General features: G+C 40.5%; 1 long non-coding RNA gene across 1 annotated transcript in view; it reads right to left on the reverse strand.

Annotated features, from left to right (window-relative positions):
- Positions 1 to 229: 229 nt before the first annotated feature.
- LOC140685089 (uncharacterized) overlaps positions 230 to 22,262 on the reverse strand; it is a 62,367-nt gene continuing 40,334 nt past the window's right edge. Inside the window, exon 3 of the long non-coding RNA XR_012058290.1 lies at positions 230 to 6,223. This is a non-coding gene — a long non-coding RNA (uncharacterized lncRNA). The remainder of the gene's footprint in view (positions 6,224 to 22,262) is intronic.

A 22,262-nucleotide genomic window follows, 5' to 3' on the forward strand; every position in this document is an offset into this window, starting at 1 on the left:
GTAATGTTAATGTGAATGGAGCCATTAAAATTTTAATTCTCTAGCTTGGTACAGTCTTTCAGGGGGACAGTTTTAACTTGACAATGTATTAATTCCTGGGGAAACCATCCAAAAAATATGCTTTGGCTATCATTTCACCCACTTCCATCTTCCACTCTGCACTGACAACCAGTTTTCCAATGGTATGCTACTAACACTTTCAACAGAAATACCATTATTTATCTTATTTATCTAGCAGGTTTTCCTTGCCTGCTGCTGTCTTGTTTGCTTAATTAGACATAACTTTTTTTCTTACTTGCAAGTGCCTCCCCAAAAAGTAGATTAGAAAGAAATGGAGTCTAGGGAAGGGAAGAAATGGAAAGCATCTGACAGTGTTTCTCTGCAGTTTTGTTTTGTTGTTTTTTTTTTCTAGCAAATATTAAGGGGTGGTGCTGTAGGCTCCCTTCAAAGCAGGATGACATGCCTCCTGCTGGGGTAGGAATTTTGTTCCTCATTGGAAGTACAAAGGTGTCTTTACATGTGTAAAAGATGTATAGTTGCAGGGAAAAAACAAACAGCTCAGCACTGTTTAAAGAAAAAAAAATTTTCCGCCTTTAAAAAAATGTTTAAAAAATTATGTATTTTTTGTCACTTAAGAGAGGAGATAAGATGCATCTCACCCATAGGTAAGCAGTCACAGCTGGTCACTCATCCCTTGGGGTAATCAAATAGAACACTGGTTCTTAGTCTTAATTGAGAAAGTGGCTTAAAGTAAAATTAATAATATGATAATTAATTTTATTGACAGCAAAAATCTTCACAAAGCTCCAGATGAACACACTTAAAAATAATGCTTTCTGCAAATTAAATTAAGTTAGCACTGGCAGTGCATTTCTGCAGGATTAGATGGCAGCATTAAGAGCACTGTAAAAAAATTCCATTAGTTTTCTCTGGTTTTGCTTTGCAATCAATATGAATCAGTGAGAAATATGTTGTTGGAATGCAAAAAGCAAAAGTATAATTTCTTATTGATTATTCTAACATAGCCAGACACAAAAGAAAACATTGCTTCAAATGCTAAAACAGGGAGGAAACAAGTTAAAGAGCACAATCAATTTATTGAATTCCAAAAGTTTGTGGCTTGTTTGGAAAAAAATTCACCAAGAGTTTCCAGTGATTTGATTAATGAAACTCTTCCTTGATCTTCTCTGGACAGAGTTACAAAGAAGGCAGAATTTAGAACAAAGTGTGCATGGAAAAGCCTGCCTCCCATGAGGATGGGAGATCCCAATCCTAACTCTGTTAGATTGTCTCAGTAAGAGAAGAGTTAAAGCTAACTGAATTACTCTGTGTAAGGAACTTCTATGCAAACTGTTCCAAAACCTTTTTCCATCAAGATGTACCACCTAGGTCAATAACTCATTTGATTACTTTGTGTTGCATGCTCTGGGTTACAAAAATCTGTTTAAATTCAAGGAACTGTCTGGGCTCCTCAGTCTGTCTCTCCCGATTTCACCCTTGAAGCATCACTTTGAGTTCTGGGAGTTTTTTCAATACCAGCACAAAGCTGATGAGGTCTTTAAAACATGTACTTGGAGGTATAAAAATAGAAGTCTAGGTAAATCTGGGGAGTTTGCTCTTTCTTCCCATTTAACCAAACATTAAGATCTCTCACTTCTGTTTTCCTTGCTGAGGATTAAATTCTTCTTTAATTTTGGGGATAGTGCTGTATGAAGGCAGAAGTGTTGCATCCTGGTCCCCACTGCTCCTTGGTGCTAACAGATTGTATTTTTCACCCTCAGCCAGGGCAATGCAGTGAGGATGAAAGCTTCTTGATATTTGTGTGTGTTTTCACCTGTAAAAACAGTAGATTTTAGTTTATTTGAGAGAGCAGTCTATGCTTATGTGGGGAGCAAAATGCAAAAGGAGCCTGAGTTCCTCTGTAGCAGACCTGAAATGCTAAAAGTCTTACTAGAAGTCCTGTAGGTAGCCTAGGCTTGCTCAAACTGTTGTCACTGTGGGTTTAAGGACATCTGATGGCATTATAATTGGAAATTCTATTTTGGAAATACATTTCATGTGGTAGTAAAGTGCTTTGATGAGGTAGTGTAAATAACAGTCAACACATTTGAGATAGTGCAACTCTGGAGATTTAATTTCATAAGGAAGACATCCTATCCAAAACATGAGAGTGAATCTGAGGGGCCAGCACTTATGATAATATATATAGTTTGATGTTGAATTGTGGAATGCATTTGATTTGATGTCTTAGAGATATTCAGCATTAAATTATCTAAGTGTTAAGATTGTGATCTGGTCTTTTCTTGTTAGAGTGCAGTGTCTAGTTGTTTTCTACATTTTTAGGAGAATATATAAAAACTAGAAAGAGGTATTTACAGTTGAAAGACATTTTTCAGCATGTGTCTATAGAAACTGCTGGGAAGAAATGGTGAAAAAGCTCCTCAAACCCAGCACCACTCACCCTCATCCTCCAGCCCTGCAGAAGACTCAAAGTTCAAATCTTATCAGTGTGATACAGCTTATGCCCAGAGCTGCTGCATTTCAGGAGGTGCTTCTAGGAGCACTTGTGAATAAGATGTAGAATCTGCATATTTTCTTCCTTTTTACAGAATAATTTGCTAAGTTATTGGTTCTTCTCCAAGTACTGGCTCTGGTTTACATGTGGATTAAGGCTGTGCTGGTTGACCTGCCCTGTATCTTTGTCTCATCAGCTGTGACTGCAGAAAGTGGCCCTAAGGCACATGTCCCACAGATGATCAGAGAAGCCTTGTGTTTGAGCTTTCAAATCCTCTCATAATTGGAATTATTCCCTAATACTGAATGACACTGAAAACACCAGAATGTGCGAAAAAAATCTTTGCCATTTTGAAATATCATCATCTGCTCTTTGCTGGAATATAATTTAATTCATCAAACTGCTTCATTAATCCAACAGACTCATTCAGAGAGACATTTGATCACATGCATTGAGTCATCATGTCATCCTAACTACTGAAATCATCTGAAAATCTATTCCTGTCACAGAAGCAGTAACAAGACTGTAAATTTGAAATGAAATAGAAAGGCAGATAACTGGATCAATGATTTGTTAATGATGATATTGAACAACTCCCTTACTCTTGATCCACAACAAAATTTTCAAAAACTAGTGTGGGCAGGGTGTCCAAAACTGACAAGGTGCCAGCACAGATCTTGTGTGCAGGGATAATGACGCTGCTTGCAGGGCTCCAAGCAGCCATGCCAGGGAGCAAAGCTTTTGGCACAGCTGGCTGTGGTGGAAACCCATCTGTATTTCTCCCTGCACAGCTTTGCTTTTGTTAGATGAGAGGGAGCAATTGTTCCTGACTGTTGCTTTTCAATATGCTGTGCAGGAATTACGAGTGGCAAGCCCAAAGCACACATCAGTTCTGCCTTTTGGGCCTCCTCTGGGCCAGGCCAGCTCTGAAGGGCAGAGCAGCTGCAGCCAGTGCTGGTGGGACAGGAGCCATGGCTGCTTGGGCATGGCTTTTGGTATTAATGCCAATGCCAGCCTCACACGGGCACAGCCTTGTGCCAGCAGCGGCAGAGGCTGTGCAGAGCCTGCCTGTCCCTGTGCCTGGCTGGGGACGGAGCTGCTGCCACCACTGGAGTGGGGCCGGGACCCTCTGCAGGCCCATCACATGCTGAGGGCTGACAGCAAACAAGTTCCTAAATCTTAGCTCAGTATCTACTGCACCAATGCCCGGGGGAAAGGCCTGATTTTAATGTTTTTGGGGCGCAGGGACTCAGGTGTGCAAACCTGGGTGCTGATTGCAGATGTGGGTGAGTGGCCACACCTGGTGTTTCAGCCCATCTGCCTCCTGCAGTGGATGTTGCTCCCTGCAGGGTGAGATTTAGCTGTGAGCACAGGAGGCTTTGCCTAGAGCAGTGAATTTCTGCACAGGCAGCCAGGACCCCATCACCTCTCTCCTCCTGGCAATCCTTTGCTGTGCTTGCAGGACAGCAGCTCATGGCAAGGTGTTCCCACCCTGCCGTGCCACAAGGGTGGGAGCGATTCCCTGGCACAATAATCCAAATAAATCCCTTATTTGGGGAAGGGAAAAGTATCTCCAAAGATTTGCTTATGCTTCTCCAAATTCCTGAGCTGGCTCTACTAAATTAGATATGTGGAACTCATTGCTCTGTCTCAAAAATGAGATTGCAATCACCTATTACAAAAGATCCCTTTCAATTTCAGATGGCCTTAAGCTCCTTATGCCTCTGGGCATGTGCTAGCTAATGTCACTGTTTAGCAGTCCTGTTTGCAATATATATTTTGTAAATTATTTCTGCCTAAATTTCCCCAAACAAATTTAGTTTGCTGTTTAAATGAGTCTCAGATACAGTCCCAGGCTTTGCTTTCAACAAGCAGTTGTCTGAACAATACATAGTGCTCATAAATATTTGCTGAAAGCAAACAGCTGGGGCGAAATTCTGGGCTTTAAGTGGCTGAAATGGCTCTGAATATATTTGTTCTTTGCTCATTGTGATTATTCATCACTCTTCATCTTGAAAGGAGAATGAAGCTGAAATTACATGCAGTGCTGCTAAGAAAAACAAAGGCTTTGTTAGAGAAACTGGGTGTTACATGTCTTTAGGTCAGATCCCTTTACTGCTTGTGTTTATTTTTTCACTGAAACAGTAATTTCAGGAAGTACATCTTGCTCATCCTGTGTGCAGGCTTGTGGGTTTTTTTTTTCCTAGTAGCAGTGTCATAACAATTTACTGATGAGCTAATGTCAGAATCCATGGACTTTTGATCTTTTATGTGAAATCTAAGATAAATTGGTACATTATCACATACCCCTGTCACTGATGCCAGAATCCAGTAGTTACTAATCACTAAAGGTTGGCTGACATTTACACTGGAGTTTCCACAGCTATTCAAGTGCTGTCTCATCAGAAAGGGACTTTTGCTGAAGTGACAGCTGCTATCTGCTACCTGCAGCTGATCCCATCTTGATTTCCAACATCTGACCCTGCCTACAAGACAAGAATTACCTGGATAATGCAATGGGTAAATGTACAGTGAGGGAACATATGATATTAAGGATTTGATTTTAGCCAGCTGCTTTTATTCCCTGTATGCCAAAGAATAAGGTTTGCCTTAATTCATGAATTTATAAATTGGTCTAACTATTTCTTTTCAAAACTTTGTCTGGTTTCTAGAAGGGAATAGAATATTAACAAGGAGAAATGACTGTGCCACCAACCATCTAGAGTTCCTTCAAAACCTCTGAAAGCAATCATCTGATTATAAAGTTTGGGTACTAAATTGCAGAGGTTATGTTTTTAAAAAATAGCTGTACCCTTGTCAAGGGTACAACTTTGCAGTGTGTAGCAGGTACAGGATGTGTGTGGATGAGTTTCCCAGTGTGCTGGAGAAGGTCTGAAGATGCCTGTTGAAGAGCCCTGGGTTTCAAAGCCATTGTGCCACATTATATTGCCAGTGCCAGAGCCAAGGAGCAGCAGATGTGGATGGGACAGCGTGCTCAGCAGGAAGTGCACGTGGCATTGGCATTCTCTAGTGCTGAGGAAGAGGAAGAGATGGTCTCAATCTTAACTTTAGGTATCATGCATTCCTTGGGAGATATAAGTAATTACAGTATCCAGTTTTAGATTACTTTTGAATCTGCAAATACTTCCTGAGATGCTTAAATGCAAGCAAAGAGTCTACAATTAAAATTACTTTATTTTAATTAGATTTTGTCCAAATCTCCTTTCTGTTTTGGCTGGCTCCTATATATATATTTCTGTTTAAATACTTAAGCTAGTTGATCTGTTTTTGGAAATGCTGTTCTTTTGTATGTGGATAATTAAATGTATGTCATCACAACATTCTTGTTCATTTAGTTGCTCTCTCTTTAAGTCTGTTCCCTGGTTTACATCCCTCCCTCCACCCAGTGGAGAAAATTACAGGTCCCCTCTTGGAGGACAAATGTGTGTGGGCCAGGTAATAGAAGGAAAGGAAACAGTTTTCAGAAGAATAACACCCAGTTCTAAATTTTTAGGCAATAAATCTTAACAACAAAGTAACATTAGATATGAAAAAACATAGTATAAAATTTTTATGCAATAAATCTTGAGAGTAACAAGATGAAATTCAAGTTCAGGTCCTGCAGGAGCCCCAAGGCATAGGGGAAGATTTATCTGCTGCATGAATCTGCTGCAGCATGTCCTGGTAAGGTCCATTTGTTCAACTCACCTGTGGAAACAGAATGTATTTTTCCAGTGAATTAAAAAATACCAGTCTTTGTTCTGCCCTCATTTGAAACTGAACAAATGCAATTGCAGAGGATTATGCAGGATGTTTTAAGTCTGTTCTGCTTTTTCTCAAAGGTGATGAGAATTAGCATTAAGGCTACTGAACATGTTTTCACAACATAGATCATGCAGTTTCTATAAATGAGTACTCAGTTTCTGTATTCTCTTAGTTCATATGTTGTTGGGTTTGTTTTTCTTTAATGAAATAACTACAATTTAGGCTCTTTCCTGTTATTTAATACCTGTCATTGAAAGAAATTATTGTAGAATATCTGTTTCTAGAATATTTATCATCTATCTTTCTACCTATCATTAACGATTTCTGTTTCTAAAAAAATGGTACCTTGCAAGTGCCTCCAGTCCCCAGTATAAATTCTCCTTAGTCATGCTGCTGTATTTCAGTCTTGGCTGTTTGAAAGAAGCCAGTGCAATCAGAAATACTAAATTGCTAGGATTATAAGAAAAGTGAAGAAATACTTTGGGTATTTGTTCAACATAAAACTGTTAAGATATATTTTATTATTATTCCATAATATACCTATATTTAAGCTTCTTGAAATGAGTACTTAAACTAGAATTTTTCTTTCCAATATGAAATAATCTGAGGAGAATGGCCTGGTAAGGTTAGATAATATATCCTAGTTATAGAACTTAAACCCAATAGGCTTTATCAAAATACAGTAAATGATGAAGTATAAACTAAAAGAAAACAATTTTGCTTGAGTGATTGGAGCCTATATAAAGGAAGAAAGCAGGAAAGATTAGTTTCATAAGAGTGGTTTGAAACAACACAAAGAAAGCTAAAATTTCTGGGTTACAAGCACATGGGGAGATCACGGGACCATGGAAAGCTGAAGATGCAACCTTGTGTGTATAATGCAGTATTTATAATTAATGTGAAAATGGTTTGAATCCCCTTTACCTGCCCTTGTTATACAAGTAAGATAAAAATAAATTGTGCATGACTTAAACTCTTCATTGTCAGGATAAACATTTCTTGGAGCTGTTTAAAGCTCCAATCAAAAAGTATATCATCATGGGTCTTGAGCATAAATTGGCCAAATCTGTTCATATGATTAAATTATAGGTCTAAAACCACCTCATAAACAGAATACCTTGTGGAGGAAGGCAGTCAGAATGAAAATAGTTTGTTTTATATTGAAAATATAATAGATAAGAAACCCTAGATCTCTGGGTAGAAAGCACAGAAGCTAAGTCACAGTGATTATTTTTGTATTAGAATACACACCACATGGTATTGTGCAGCCCTTATTTAAGAGCACCTTCCTTCTACAAAAAGGTGGGAGTTTCAATACAGTTGTGTGTTACCAGTGCTCCAAATAGAGCTTATTATTAGCAGCTGCAAATTGGCAAAATGTGTCAGTGTGCAGTGACCCTGGGAATTAAACTGTGCCAGGACTTGTCCTGTGCATCCCTGGTACCTGCAGTAACCGAGGGCTGGTCCTTATCAGCTCACAAACTGAACTTCTGCAGAAGCTCAAATTACTCTTTTGCATCAGAAAAGCTCTGTCATAAGATGTTATGGTTATTTGTAATTCTCAAGGATAAACTGTATATCTGATCTTTTGAAATGCTGCTGTGCCTAGTCAGTGATTCCTTGAACTAATTCTGTTGTAATTAATGAAGACACTATCTAATCCCTTTTTACCAGTTTTCAACCTGGCTCATATCTTCCCTGCCACCAAGCCAAATCATCAGAGAGCTGGACCATTCCCATTGTAACTTTTTAGGGAGATAAACATAGCCCGAGATCAGTGGCAAGGTTCCACAATTTTAATGTAAAATTGCCAGTCTGTTGGGCAACCAGGTGGCAGCAGGAGGGAGATGCACACGAGTTCCACAGGGAGGGTGCTGAAGGGAAAGGGTGTTCTGAGCCTTTGCTGGGCTCCTCTGTAACCAAGAACAAAAAGGGAGGAAATTACTGATCTGCTGCTGTGATCTAATCCTAGAATAGAAGCTATACAAGAGCTTCTGTTTTAGAGAAAGATTCCTTTAGTTAATTTTGGGTGCATGCTGGGGTCAGGATTTGGGCTCTTGTCACTTATTTTTTGAAGCATCTGCTGAGAAAAGCAACACGTGCTCCACTGTGCTATTCTGAACTTGCTGGCTTTGCTGTCAGGCTAATGTGCCTGTCACGTGAGGCTGCATTCCAAATGGTAAGAATTATTTGGATGAAATAATACCAGAATGTGTAAGAGATAAAAAATTGTATTCTATTTTTAATGTAAAAGGGAGAAAATTACCCAGCAAATCCAGCAGCATCTGCTGCTCTCAGGTCATTGCACAGTCACAGGGCTCTGGGCTTTGTGGCACAGAAATGGGCCTCAATGCAATTAGAAGATACTTTTGGGTTCTGAAAACCTGGCACTTTCTAGACCCTTTACCTGGTGGACTTTGAAGCTCATACTTTCTGGAGCATTTTTACAAGTACCTGCCAGCTGAGTGGGTATGCAGCATACTCCTGAAATAACATCCATTCTGGAGCTGGGTGCTGCCTGGCTGGCAGCAGCGATGCTTCCAACCCTTGTTACACTTGGCTCATATTTGGGAAACATGTTACAGTGAAAAACTAGGGATTTCTCAGCAGTCACTGGCCTGAGAACTTACTGAAAATGTGGTTGAACAACAAGTATTGCTGAGAGGAAAATGGGTTCAAACACAAGAATTTCAGCATTTTCATGCTGGGGTTCCTGGATGGAAGCTCCTTTCTGAAAGGGTGTGCAGGCTCTGACACCTCCCTGAAGGCTCAACAGTGCTGCCCTGTGTGTCCTTAACTGTGTGCCTAAAATGCTGACTTGTTTTCCTTCTGGCTCCCAGGACCATTAGCTGGGTATTATTTCCAGAGATCACATTTCAGAAAAGGAAGAGCAGATTTTTCACAGCACAGAGAGGTTTGGCTTCTTCCTCCCACTCTGATGGGTTTAAAAAAAATCACTTTTTAATTCCCACCTGTGTCTCATCAAACTCAGACATTTACTGGGGTAATGCAGTTGTTCAGAAATGATGCTGAAAGTATCATGAAGAAGGGCTAAGCCGTGATTGAAGTTTTGCTGTTATCTACAACAAGGGAATAGTGGCATAATTAGCTGGGTTGACACAAGATAGTCTGTATATGCACCTGAAGGGGCACGGGGAATGTCATCTACTAATATTCCCATCAGAAAGCAATACTGTCTTAACAAAAAAAAAAATGTCACTTCAGCACAGAATTGCTGGTGCAAGTGAAAAGGGGAATTCCAGGAAGCTTCTGTTGGCTTAGGCAGGAGGTTAGGGGTTGAAGGGAAGCACAGGCAAGGCTGGGATCGGTTCAGCCTGTTCTTCCCAGCAAACTCCAGGGTGTGTGAGCAGGGCTTGGCTCCCTGGGGTGTCCAGGTTGTGTTGAGCCCAGCTTTGCATCCCAGGGGTGAGGAGGGTGGTCCCACAGGGCTCTGAGCTCCCTGGGAGCTGCTGGAGAGGCAGGGGCAGATCCCAGGTGTGTGCAGACCCCAGAGAGCTGCCTGACCCTCCTGGGGAGGATGTGCAGGGAGCAACTCAGCAGAAGGATATGGAAGCAAGTACTTGGAAGGTCTGGAGCAAATTTTTACTTTTTCCATAGAGAAATGAAAAAGCCATTTTGAAATTTGCCCTGTCTTCTAATGATGTAAAAACTTTTGTTCTGTATCGTTCTCTCTCTCCTGTTTGAAATACACACAGAAATGTAGAAAGTCCTGCAAAATGTAGATAATTAAAATGTCTGTTGAAAATGCCAGGGATGCAATGGAAAGCAATAGCACAACTGGGGAATGTCTATCTGAATTATAATTTTGAGTTTGGTATTGAATATATTGTCTGGCTATGGAAGTGATCGATGGAGAAATATCTTAGACTGACAAGCTGATTTTATATTGCTGATTGCTGTTCTCTCCCCTCAGCTGACATTGTATTCCTTGAATGTTTCTGGGACACGAGGAAAAATAAAAAATACATTCACTCCTGTGTTTCCAACTGATATAATTGATTTTTGAGCAAGACCTCCGCTGGGAAGGGAGCCTTACTGTTTAAAATGTGAAATAGTGCCAGGCAGGTGTTTCACTCTCTGGTCAAGCTGGTGAGATGGAATAAAGAAGGATCTGTATTCAAAAAAAAAAAAAATCACAGTAGCTGGAAAATTAATTATTTTGAGGAAACTCTGAACAAGGTTGCCTTTTTCAGCAACACCTGTGAATGCATATGAGACAATGGGTGGATCCCCTAAATCAGTATTTCCTGTGGAGAAGTCTTTTGTTGCTGATGACATTGAGATAGTATCATGCTGAGTTATGGTAACAATTAAGAGGTTGTACTGCTGAAGCCTGTTTTCATCAGAGTCCCTTGGATCAAAGCACTTTTATATCTTTCAGCTTCTGTATCCTAGAAGACTTTGATCATAGGGAAGGGATTTAGTGTGATAAATTTAGTAAAGAATAAAAAATGCTGTAAGACTTCTGAACAGCAAGTAACGACTTTAGCCTGGATCTTGTGTAATTGGAAGGATTTATCCTGCCTGTAGGATACAAAGGCCACAAAATCTTTTATTTTCCTGTTTATAGCCCCTGTCACTTATTGTCTTAAGTCCTGATGTGATGATATGCCCCTTAAAATGGGAATATTTATGAAAGCAAAGTTTTTATTTCCTTTAGAGGAGTCATTTCCGGCAAGTGCATAACCAAAGGGGTGGCTGGTGTGATGAAGAAACATGGACACAAAGGGCTGTGATAATGGGGAATATGTTTTTGGTGTTTTGGGTTGGGTTTTTTTTTTCCCCCCGGTGGAGGCAATGGAAGAGAGGAAATAAAGCCAGTGGAGAATGAAGGATGTCTCGGCCTTTCAAGATCTGAAGGAAAAAAAGTTTAAAATCTCTGCTATTCCATATAGTCTAACAGCAAAACCATTGATCTTCTGAAGCAGCTTGAGGTCAGAATAAAAGTCAAACCAAAAGGGCTGAGCACTGTCCAGAGAGGGCAGCAAACTTTCCTGGGGTGTGGAAATCTGCATTCTTTCAACTGCCTCAGAAGTGCTTTAGGAAGATACCACCTCAGCTTGGTCCTTTGGGGTTGTCTGGAGCCCCTTTGCTTTTATCAGCCAGTTACTACACTATCACCAGAAGAGCAGCTTTACTCTGGAACACTTTTGCAAACAGAATTGTCTTTATCCCAAAGTGTGGCTGTCCCACAGCTGTAGTGCATCTTAGGCTGTGCAGCCACTGCAGGTGAAGGTGTGACCGTGGTGTGGAGATGCCTGCTCAGGGTTTTGGTTGGTAACTGTCAGAAAACTTCTTAGTTGGACACTTTTCTCTCCCATTTGGAGGATGACACTACAGCACTACTTGTGGGCTTCTCCACCACTTGCATGCTTGGTTGTATGTAACTGATGGATTAAGCACAGTAAGTGCTACTGATTGTTCAGCTTATAAGCAGACAGCTTAATCATCCACAGTTTTAAACTGTCATTCTGTGCTCAAAGATTGAGTTTTTCCATTTCAAAAAACACACAAAGTATAAAATCAATATTTATTATTGAAATTGGTTTCTATTTTTCAGCTTCAATATTTAAAATAGATCTGGAATTTGAAGGTGTTATTTTAAACTTCAGATATAATATAACTTTATGCCTGTAGTAATGTTGCATGGTACCAAATGAAATACACTAATATAGAATCTGTTCTTGTGAAGTGTGTATTTTATTCTTGTAAACATGTTCCCCTTTTGTAAACAAATATAATCCAAAGATAAAGACCTTTACCAAGCAGGTCCTTTGAATTAATGCTATGACCTTTTTCATTGTTGAAACTTTACAGCCAAATACTATAGATTTCCACCTTTCTAGCCTCCTGAAGGATTAGCTCTGAAGGGCACAGACTGGGGTGATTTACTGAGGAATTCTCTGTAGCAGACATTGTGTTTCCATTTGGTGTTCTGCCCTTTCTCATGGACTGTCCCACAGAGAAAATCCTCATGTCCATGATCCAGTGTGGTCAAAGCCTGACGAGGTTTCTGTTGATACTGGGCAGCCCCCAGTGTCAATGCAGGCTGGCAGATGAATGGATGGATGGAGAGGAACCCTGCCAAAAAACGACGTGGAGGTGGATGAGCTGGTAATGTGTGCTTGCAGCCCAAAAAAGCAGTCATAGCCTGGGCTGCAGGAACAGAAGCGTGGCCAGCAGGTTGGGGAAGATGCCCTGGATCCCTGGAAGTGTCCAGGGCCTGGCTGGACAGAGCTTTGAGCAGCCTGGTCCAGTGGAAGGTGTCCCTGCCCGTGGCAGAGCGGTGGGAATGGGATGATCCATAAGGTCTCTTCCAACACAAACCACTCCATGACTTGATGAAAGCTAAATAAGATCACCGTCTTTGTTTAAGTTCTGGACCAGATTGTCTCTAAAACATGCAATGAACACAAGGGACTGTTTCTAATTCCTGATGAAGCTGCTGAAAATGCCACAGGTGAACCTGACAAGTCTTGTTGAATGTGAGTGTTGTGTTCTCCTGTGATTTGTGTGTAAATCTCCTGTGAACAATTTTTGCCTCCAGAGATTCACTGTGTTCTGCCTTACCCTCATTTTTCTTTAAAAAGTCCAAGGCTGACCTCCTGCCAGGTGCTGCTATTTCAGTTATCAGTCTCTCATCCTGTCCCTTATCCAAGATATTTCCCAGAGTCCTGCCATTCACAATGAAGAAAGAATCAAAAGACATGGCATTTTCCTTCCTCACTTATCACCCAGGGGACTGTGTGTCTGTTAAGTGTTAAGTGAAAGTCAGTGACATCTGTGTCTTAATTATAGCAGACTTTTGGAGTTGGATATGCCCACAAGACTTTATTATAATAGAGGCAGCCTGAAGAAGTGGTATCAACAGACTCATTAGTAACCATGGATAGAAGGTGTTAATTAGGGAATGTGTGATCCTGCCATAAGACCAATTTGGGGCAAAAAAACCTAGGTGAATTATATGGAGATGAGCTGCCAGTGATATATTATATCAAAATTATTGTGCACATTGGACTGGCATTAATGGTAGTGGCATAGCAGAGGGGGATGATGGTTGATTCACATTAGTGTCAAGTCAGGCAGTTAAAACCCTAAAAATGAAATGAGGAAGCCTAATTGCCTGTTCAGAATCAAATAGCATGCACTTTATTACCAAATTCCACCATTAACAGCCCAAAAAACCAATTGTGGCTGTCAGGAAAAGGGACAGCTGAATGACAAATGTAAGGGGGGAACCATCTGGCTGGGGACTCGGTACCAGTGCTGGTCCTGGTTCAGCAGCACTGCAGGAGCACAGGGCTCAGGAGAGCAGCTGCTCATGCCAAACACATCTGATCATATGCTGGAGGTTCTAGAAACAGAAGTCATGTGCAGGTTAAGGATAAACTGCAGCTTCATGCAGTCAGTACTTGACAGAGATTTCCATGGGGATTTGGAATAGAAAGGAAGCAGTGAGGCTTGGCCTGAGGAGGGTGGAGATCCTGTGACTAACATGCAGACAGGCACAGGTTGAATAATCTTGCCCATGGAGAGACTTTTCTAATAACTTTCAAATATTTAGAGCTTGACTTAAAAAGTGGCTTCACAGCATATGTCCAACTGTGTTGGTGGAACAAACTTTAGTTTCTGCCCCTGAGAGCTGGGTCTGTGCTCTGAGCCCTGTTGATTCACCGCAGGGAACTGCCCTCAGCTCAGCTCAGAGCCCCAGCCAGCTTGGCCAGAGTGTCTGTAGGTTTTTCTAGAGGAAGTGGGTTTATAGTCCATGATCCTTTTACCCTTCACTAATCTTCTCTGCACCAGCATATTCTCTGCTTGTTTCCCTTTAATGCTGCTCAGTTGCAGTCTCATCCTCTGCTAGTCTCTGTGCCAAATGAAGTGCCTCAGTCAAGGCAGTGCAGTTTCTAATCAGAGTAGTTCAGTGATTTCCTTCTGGGCAATGTGAAGCCATTGGCAGGTTTATACCATTTTGCTCTTATTTAATTACATCCCAAGGAGAGGACTGAGCTGACAGGACAGCTGAAGGCTGAGGTGACCCAGTAAGGACTCCGGGCATGAAGGTTTCTTTTTTAATATTGGTTTCACTCAATGCACACATGCAATGTTTCTGCCCACAGAAATACCCATTGCTGAGGCTCTCATACAGAATCATCAAATGGGAATTAGTTTTTTGAGGTCCAGCAACACTTCCCACAAGAGCTGAGTAAGCCAGAGAGAGAGAGGATGCTGAGACCTCCTTTTATTCTCTTGGGTTTACAGTGTTCGTGTCTGTCAGAGAAACCCACAGCATTAATGAAGTCCACTGTTCTCTGAAGGGATGTTTTGGCTCAGTCCCTGTGCACCTTGCCAGCCTCTGCTCTGAAGGAGCCTGCAATGATGTCTTGGGGAGGGCTGATTGTAGGATTCACTGACATCCTGCGGCCTGAGACTTTGGCAGGAGCTCTTTGGATCAGTGCTGAACAGCCACCAGTGGCTTGCAGTCATCTGGTTCCACATATCACAGGGCTGTACACACCTCTGGATGTGTGTTCATTAGAAAACACACACAAGGAATTAGGTAAAAAGTGACAAAACAATATCCAGAAATTGGAGGTGCTTGAGATTTGTCCAGTAAACGATAATGAGAGAAAGGTAACAAATAGAATCATAGTCACAAGGTTTTTTTAAAAAATGCAGAGTGTTCTATTTCTAAAATGGACTATTCTATCTCCATTGTACACAGAAGCTTAGGAAACTAAGGGCTTTATAAGGTAATTAACATTTTCTACTGATAAGATTCATACTGTTTTCCCATCTTATTTTCTCGTGTCTTTTATTTTCTCAGCTTACTTTTGATCTACCTTTCCAGCAGAGAAAAATAACTACTTGCTGCTAAATTAGCACTCATAGATGGCAATTTTTATAGAAATTCATTCTCCTGGTCTAATTAATGATGCTTAAATTTCCACTGGTGCCTCCAGTAATCCTTTGACAGAGGGTGTCTTCAAAACCTCTGGAAGTTTTTACTTTTCAAGGAGAGAATAAAGTGAAGATGGAACTATTTAGGATGGGATTAAGGAGGAAGCAGAATTAATAGCAAATGTGCTTTGGTGTGCCTTTTTGATAAGGGAGTGAATTCTATGCTACCTTCTATGGAAAGTGTTCTTCACTGGATTGGTTCAGATGTCACTGGGGCTGATTAGAATATTTCTTTTGATTTTTGCAGCCTTCGGGTTTGGTTCAGGAATTAAGTTCTGCCTTGAGTTTGCTTTAAATGAAAGCAACTTAGCATCACTTAACATCACTTTAGCATCACTGTTAGCCACAAGGAGATAGAGATTGTACAGATCAGAACCACATAGCTGCATTATAAAAGGGAACAAAAGGTGAGTCTGGCCAATAACTTCATAAAGAAAAAGCATAAAATGCAATACCTGTAAACAGGAATGTGAACCAAATAGGAATGGAAAACTATTACAGATTCCTGGGTCTGTGTATAGCCCATACTTTGTATTGTTCTGTTTCCTGTTGTCAAGTCCTCCCCTCCTGATGGTTAAACTGTGCAAATGGAACCATTCAGGCTGGTTTATTTTATTTTGTTTTATTGTAGTCACTGCTGTTAAGAGCCAAGAATTGAATGGGAGAGAAAAATGTTTTGTTTGGCATTCCTGAAAGGATCTGTTGACACATCTTGGAGCTGGAGCTGTCTGGCTGTTCTGCTCTCTGGGACGTGGGCTTGACTGGCTGAAGGCTGAGTGAAGATGCACCGGCTCTTCAAAATGCTGCCCAGGACTAGGGGACCCCAAGTCTTTTCCCTGTAATTTTTTTTTTTTTTTGAGGTGCTCCAGGCTGATGTATGGGTGGACACAGCACTGGATTAAAGCCTGTCTCCTTTGCTCTCAAGGATTCACTGTCTGACTCAAAATCAGAATAGGCAATGCCACATCCTAAGAGTTGAACAGGCTGGGATTCGAGTCTGGGAGCTGAGAATGTTAGTGAGAGAGAAACTTTGTCATGCTTAGCAGGGCAATAGCTCCTGGATCTACTGGAGAAAACAGCATCAAAGAGCTTCACAGGGAGGTTAAGGTGGGAAGGGGGGACTGGGGAAAATTGTTGACTGAGAAAGGAAACTTGAGTAGGAAAATGAAGGGAACAAGAGAGAGTAAACTTACCTGGGGGAGATGGAGCAGAGCAGAGGTGAAGCACCTTGTCTGCTTCTCCCCTGACATTCCACACTGACAAGTGTTTAATGTTATAAAGAGCGTTCCAAAGCACACAGGGAGACTCAGGTGCACAACTCCCACTCATTTTCACTTACTGGAAACTTGGGAGCTGCTACTGTGGATTTTACAGGGTCTCCCACCATCTGATCAGAAATAACACCTATTATTTTATCCAAAGCTTGCTGAAAGCAAGAGTCTCCCCCACAAATTTCAGTATGCTTTAATAGAATGTCAGTGTGCTGTGGCAAATTACTCAAATGAAGCTGTCAGTCAGGACTCAGGGCATCAATCTTTATTTCCTGAGCTGGGAGATACATCACCCAGAAAGTCTGAAAGCACAGTTGGCTGAATTCGCTTCTGCTATATAATTATGGTAAATCTGTTGATCAATATTGTGTGCATTTTTAATACCTTCATATTGAGGCTTCTGATCTCTCTATATTAATGCTGATAATAGTTCTGCTTCTCTCTGCAATCAAAGAGCTTAAGCTTGAGGTTTCTTTCTTTTTGACTCTTGCTCCCACAGTTAATTAATCCTTTAGCTCGGTAAAGCAAATGGGGATTCTATTATTTTATTATTTTACTAACTTTGAAAGAAAAGAAAGTAAAAATGTCCACACCAGGAGATGGGCTAATGGAGAGTGGACCATGAGGACTCTATTAGTGCAGTACCTAATAATAAGCTTTCATAAATCCTTTAAATAGTGAAGGCTGAAAGAGCAGCATTTCACCAATAAGAGCTTATTATTTACCTGTCTTTAAAACGGAATTAAGCAGTATAATCCTGTGTTCACCCTTCCCCAGAACTTGGTTCCAGTTTTCTGTCTCCTCTGCTTTCCCCCCTGCATTGAGCTGTTTCACCTCAGTTGTTTCAGCACCATCACACTTGCTCCAGCTCCAGAGCTCAGGCAGGACACACAGCACAGCTGCTCCTCAGGAAGAACTTCAAGTTTCTTTGAGGAGCTCTGAGTCCACCTGCCTGCCATGCCACCCTGTTAGAGGATTTTCAAGGCTATAAATCATCTTCATCAGAATTCAATGTGAAGACTAATGTATTTGAGATCCTAAGATGATGCTGAATTCTGTTATGTGCAAGTCAAACTTGAAGATGCCTACAGCCAAGGACTTCAGGAGCCATTTAAGTAGCTTTCATGGTCTATCCAAATATATAAAAAGCAAACTAATAGATAAAGAGAGAGGTAGGACTCTTCTTTTCTGCTATAGATTCTGATTTTTTGAGTCACTGATTTCACTACCTATAACAGAGTGCAGATCACATCTCCACCTTACAACCTCATCTGTCATTACTGTGGTGCAACCCATGCACCTCAATATGAATTGTATTTTACAGAGGATTTTACCTGAAGCTCTGATTTGACCCTCAATGTATTTATGAAAACCTTTAGTTTTCACAACCCCACAGAGGTTTTTTTTTTACCAAATACTGTGCAGGGAGCCCCCTGCATCAGTTGAACCCCATCAGTGTCCAATGGGAGCAGAAGGTGGGTGGAGAATCAGAGCTGTGCTTGGCACAACAAACCACCAGCGATGTCAAAGTGTGCAAAATGTGCAAAGCTTACAGCTGCTCACCAGAAAAGGCAGCTTATAATTCCCCTTCTCCTACAGGACTTCCATGAACTGTACAATTTAACACATTCATGCAATGGCAGTCTAACTTTCCTAATGAATGCAAATCCTAATAATCCAATATATGTCAGAATATAGCCACAGACTCATAATCCTCTCTCTCTGCTGTTTGATTTATTCCATTCAGATCCCAATTTGTAGTAAATCTTGTATTTGGAAGCTGCTGTGGCTCATACCATTGTCAAGGCCAAACTGGTAACAGGACTTCTATCTGCTGATGAAATGTTACAATCAAACCCCTGTATGTAATGGGTTCTTCAGTAAAAAGTGGCACAGGTGATTATCTCAGCTACTTTCAGTAGGATTGGAGTTATAAGTTCCTTTTCAAAATGTTCACTGGGATGTACAGTTTATTTTCTGTGAAAAATTTAAGCCCAATTAGTTTGAAAAGATTAATGATTTTTTAAATTAATGATTAATTTTTTTGAAAATTAATTTTTGAAAATTATTTTCTTTTTAGTAGAACAAAAATATTTTAAAAAATAGATTAGGAAATGGCACTATTTACCATTCAAGAAAATTTTTATTTTTTATTAAATGCAATTAAAGTTATTTATTTTTAAGTTAGTTTGGTACAGAAATTCTGTTGCCCAAAGCACCATGTTCCCTGGTGCTCATGTAGGGTCATTCTTGTTGCACTTGGTGATCTTGAATTAAGCATATCAGTTCAGTTCAACAACAGGTCACCACCACATCAGTTTCAGCTGAAATAACTTAATTTGATTTTCCAAAGCAAGATTTGCTTTATGTTGAAAATGTTTATTTTCTGAAAAGCTGTTGGTTCAGTGGAAATGAAGTGTTTAGTCAAAAACCATTCCAATGTCAACAGATGAACTGGACCAGTTTTACTGGTCCATTATGCCAGTACCACAGCAAAGGCAATGCTGCGGTCCCAGGGTGGGTATTGCCAGGCTGGCTCTAAAGTAAAGCTCTTTGGATGCTGGGCATGGTTAAATTGCAGCAGCACAGGTTTAGAGTCCTGCTGAGAAGCAAAGCAAACTGCTCCATGCTGAGAAGTGACTCAGCAGTGTGGGCATAATCCACCTTGAGAGGCTGCATGTGAAAATGTGAAAATTACCCAGAGGCTCTGAGCTGCATCAGACTCCGTGCTCTGGTGCTGTTTGGCTTCAGTGGGAGGCACATTTCCTCCTGCTGGATGCTTGCACTACCCTAAACACCTCTTGGAGTGAGGTCTCTGACACAGCTCCCTCCAGTAAAAAGGGTAAAAGTAGAACTGGCATGTTCTCTTTCTTCACAGAGGGTTTTAATCACTTAAAGTTAAGGGATAAAGTGATGCTGCATTATTGAAGCAAATAGCCTAAGTACCTAATGCATAATATAGCAACTTACTAAAATCTTCTACATTTCAGGGTGAATCATGACTGATGAGAAATGAAACAGGATTTGCACTTCACACAGTGACTCATCCTCTGCTAAAATAGCTGACAGCACCTGGAACAAACCAGTAAGGATCATGTCAAGGTTCATACTGGTTCATTTGAGCAAGTACTTACAATATGATATGTTTGTGCTTTTAACTTCAGGAATATAAAACTTTATTTTTGGAAATTATTCTCTGAAGGTGACTGAGAAGCAAAATATGATTTTGGAGATGTGCAGAAAAGGAAAGTACTTTCAAACTGAAAACAGAATTTAATTTCTTGAACAATGGTTATTGATTTTCTTTTTTTAAACAAAAATCTCCTGTGGGATAAAAAAACCCACTATTGGTAACATAATTGTGGCATAGAAATACTTCACCTAAAATATATTGATATAAAAATACTTTACCTATGATGTATTGATATAAAAATTGTATTACGTTTTTTCCACATTTCAGGACTTCCCATTTTCTAAATCTGCTGCTATGCTTTTGGAGTTCAGATCTGTTTGGTTCTGACAACAGAGCTCCACGAAACAAACCTCTGATTTCCTTGCCCTCTGAGATAATTCACTTTTTTAATTCCAGAAAACAAATTCTGCAGCAGTTTCATGTACATTCAAGCTGTCAGGAATTCCAAAATGTTTGAATATTTTTTCCCAAGCTGATTGTTATGGGATGAATGCAGTAGCTGTTGTTCCTGTTGCAGCGCTCCTCATGATCTCAGCTGGAAGGCAGTGCAGAGTTTCATGGTTCCATGCAGAGCTGGCATTCCAGGCAGGCTGAGCCAGGTGTGCCTGTGCAGGAGGGAGGCTCTGCTTCAGGCTGTGTTTGCTCATTTGGCCCCAGGGGCGGAAATTGGCCCTCCAAAGATGTCTCTCCTACAGGAGAGAGGATCAACTGGTGTTGCTCTGATACTCACTCATCAGTGCTCAATAGCTGTCACTTTATTTAGCTGCTGTTGGTTGCACATGGTTGCCTTATGCTTATGAGTTCTGATGTGTTTTTTAATGGTAAGTAGGTTAATCCCTCTTCCTGGCTGAAAAACATGAAGTTAGATGCAAAAGTCCCCAAAGCAAGAAGACTTAGTTGGAAAAAATTACAGAAGTGTAAATCAAGAAAGCAATATTGAACTTTAGAAGACAGCATACAATAATATGACACTTTATTCTGCTGCTGCCTGAGGTTTATATATACTACTGTCACTTTCTTGCTGTTCTCCACCAGTAGTAATTTTCTTTCAATCTAAATTTTATTTCCCAAGGGTTTGCTAAGGTTAAAAGTACTAGAAAACCAATGACTATTCACTTGCCAAAGGACAATAAATTAAATTAACCACTGTTGGTAGCCAAGTCAGGTCTGAACTATTTATATGTAAATAGGTGCAAAACCCTGATGGCATAGTGCATGATTATTAGCAGCGCATTGTAGCCTCCATATTGAAAATTAAATACTCTGGAAAAGCAATGTGTTTCCTTTAAATTCTGCCTGCAAGAAAAACTTCTGAATTTCTGTTTTCATGGTGGCTTGTTATTACTGGCCTTACTATGCATTAGAAACCTAATTATTCAAGGTCAAACTTAATGGGATCTTTTACTAACTTGTTTTATTTTAATTATCTTAATAATCATAACCACATAACCGTAGTAGTGATTTCCAATTGATGGGGTAATTTTAATAAGGGTCACATTGCTCTGCTGTTGTCCAGGAAATGACTGCTACTCTAAGTGGTATTTAGTAACCACATTGGTGTGCTGAGATCAAACCTCTTAGTGACCCTTTCCCACATCCAATTTGGTGGCCAGGTAATAACAATTCATCTGCCAGTGTCACGTTTCTGTGGCACATCATCTTCTCACAAGATCCTTGGGGTTTTAGGTATGGTAGGAATGGTTTGTTCTCTCTGGGATCTCTGGGATGGCAGCTGGAGTTGTACCACCCCAAGCTCAGCAGCATCATCACTAGAACATCTGATGAATAACAAAGATCCAACCAAAGTTGTGTTTGATAGCACATTTATGTTTAGTTATATTTACTGGTCCTTCATCAGTTTCACTTCCTTCTTCATGAGGCCTAAGAAAAGGCTTGAAAAGCATGAATCAGCCCTTCTGGATATCAGGAATAAATGATGTGAAGTGCCAGTCACACTGTCATGCAGGCAGTCTGATGCAGCAGCAGTTAAAAGAGTATGAGCCCACAGTTCTGCATTTCCAGTCCCGGCTGCGCAGGAAGAACAACAGCACTGATACATGTTCAGAGAGGAGCTGTGACACCCAGGGCACAGTGCACAAGGGAAACATCTGAGGGCTGAGCAACAGAGTTAAATGCATCCCTTCATGGATAGTGAACTTTTTTCTGTAATCATCCATACTCCGAGGCAGATGGGAAAAGTTAACTTTCATAAATAAAAGTTAACTTCCATAATAATTCTATAAATAACAAAAGATAACTTCTATAAATCCACTGGATTTTAAATTCAAGGAACTAGTCCTGAACTGGCACATGTGAAGAGCAAACTAGAAACATCTGATCAGAAGCTAATAAGGATCAAACAACCAATTGCTATCAGTAAATGTAAATGTTCTAACTGTGCAATTCCTGCATTCTGGAGGAAGATCACTGATCCTGCAAAGATGTGTCCAGTTTTTCATGTGTGTGTTGGCTCTGCTCACACTCCTGTGAACTGATACAGACTTCCCCTTCTCTGTGCTGGGGTTCAGCAAGAGGCAAT

The sequence above is a fragment of the Taeniopygia guttata genome, chromosome 14 (genome assembly GCF_048771995.1).
Source record: "Taeniopygia guttata chromosome 14, bTaeGut7.mat, whole genome shotgun sequence".
Classification (NCBI taxonomy): domain Eukaryota; kingdom Metazoa; phylum Chordata; class Aves; order Passeriformes; family Estrildidae; genus Taeniopygia; species Taeniopygia guttata.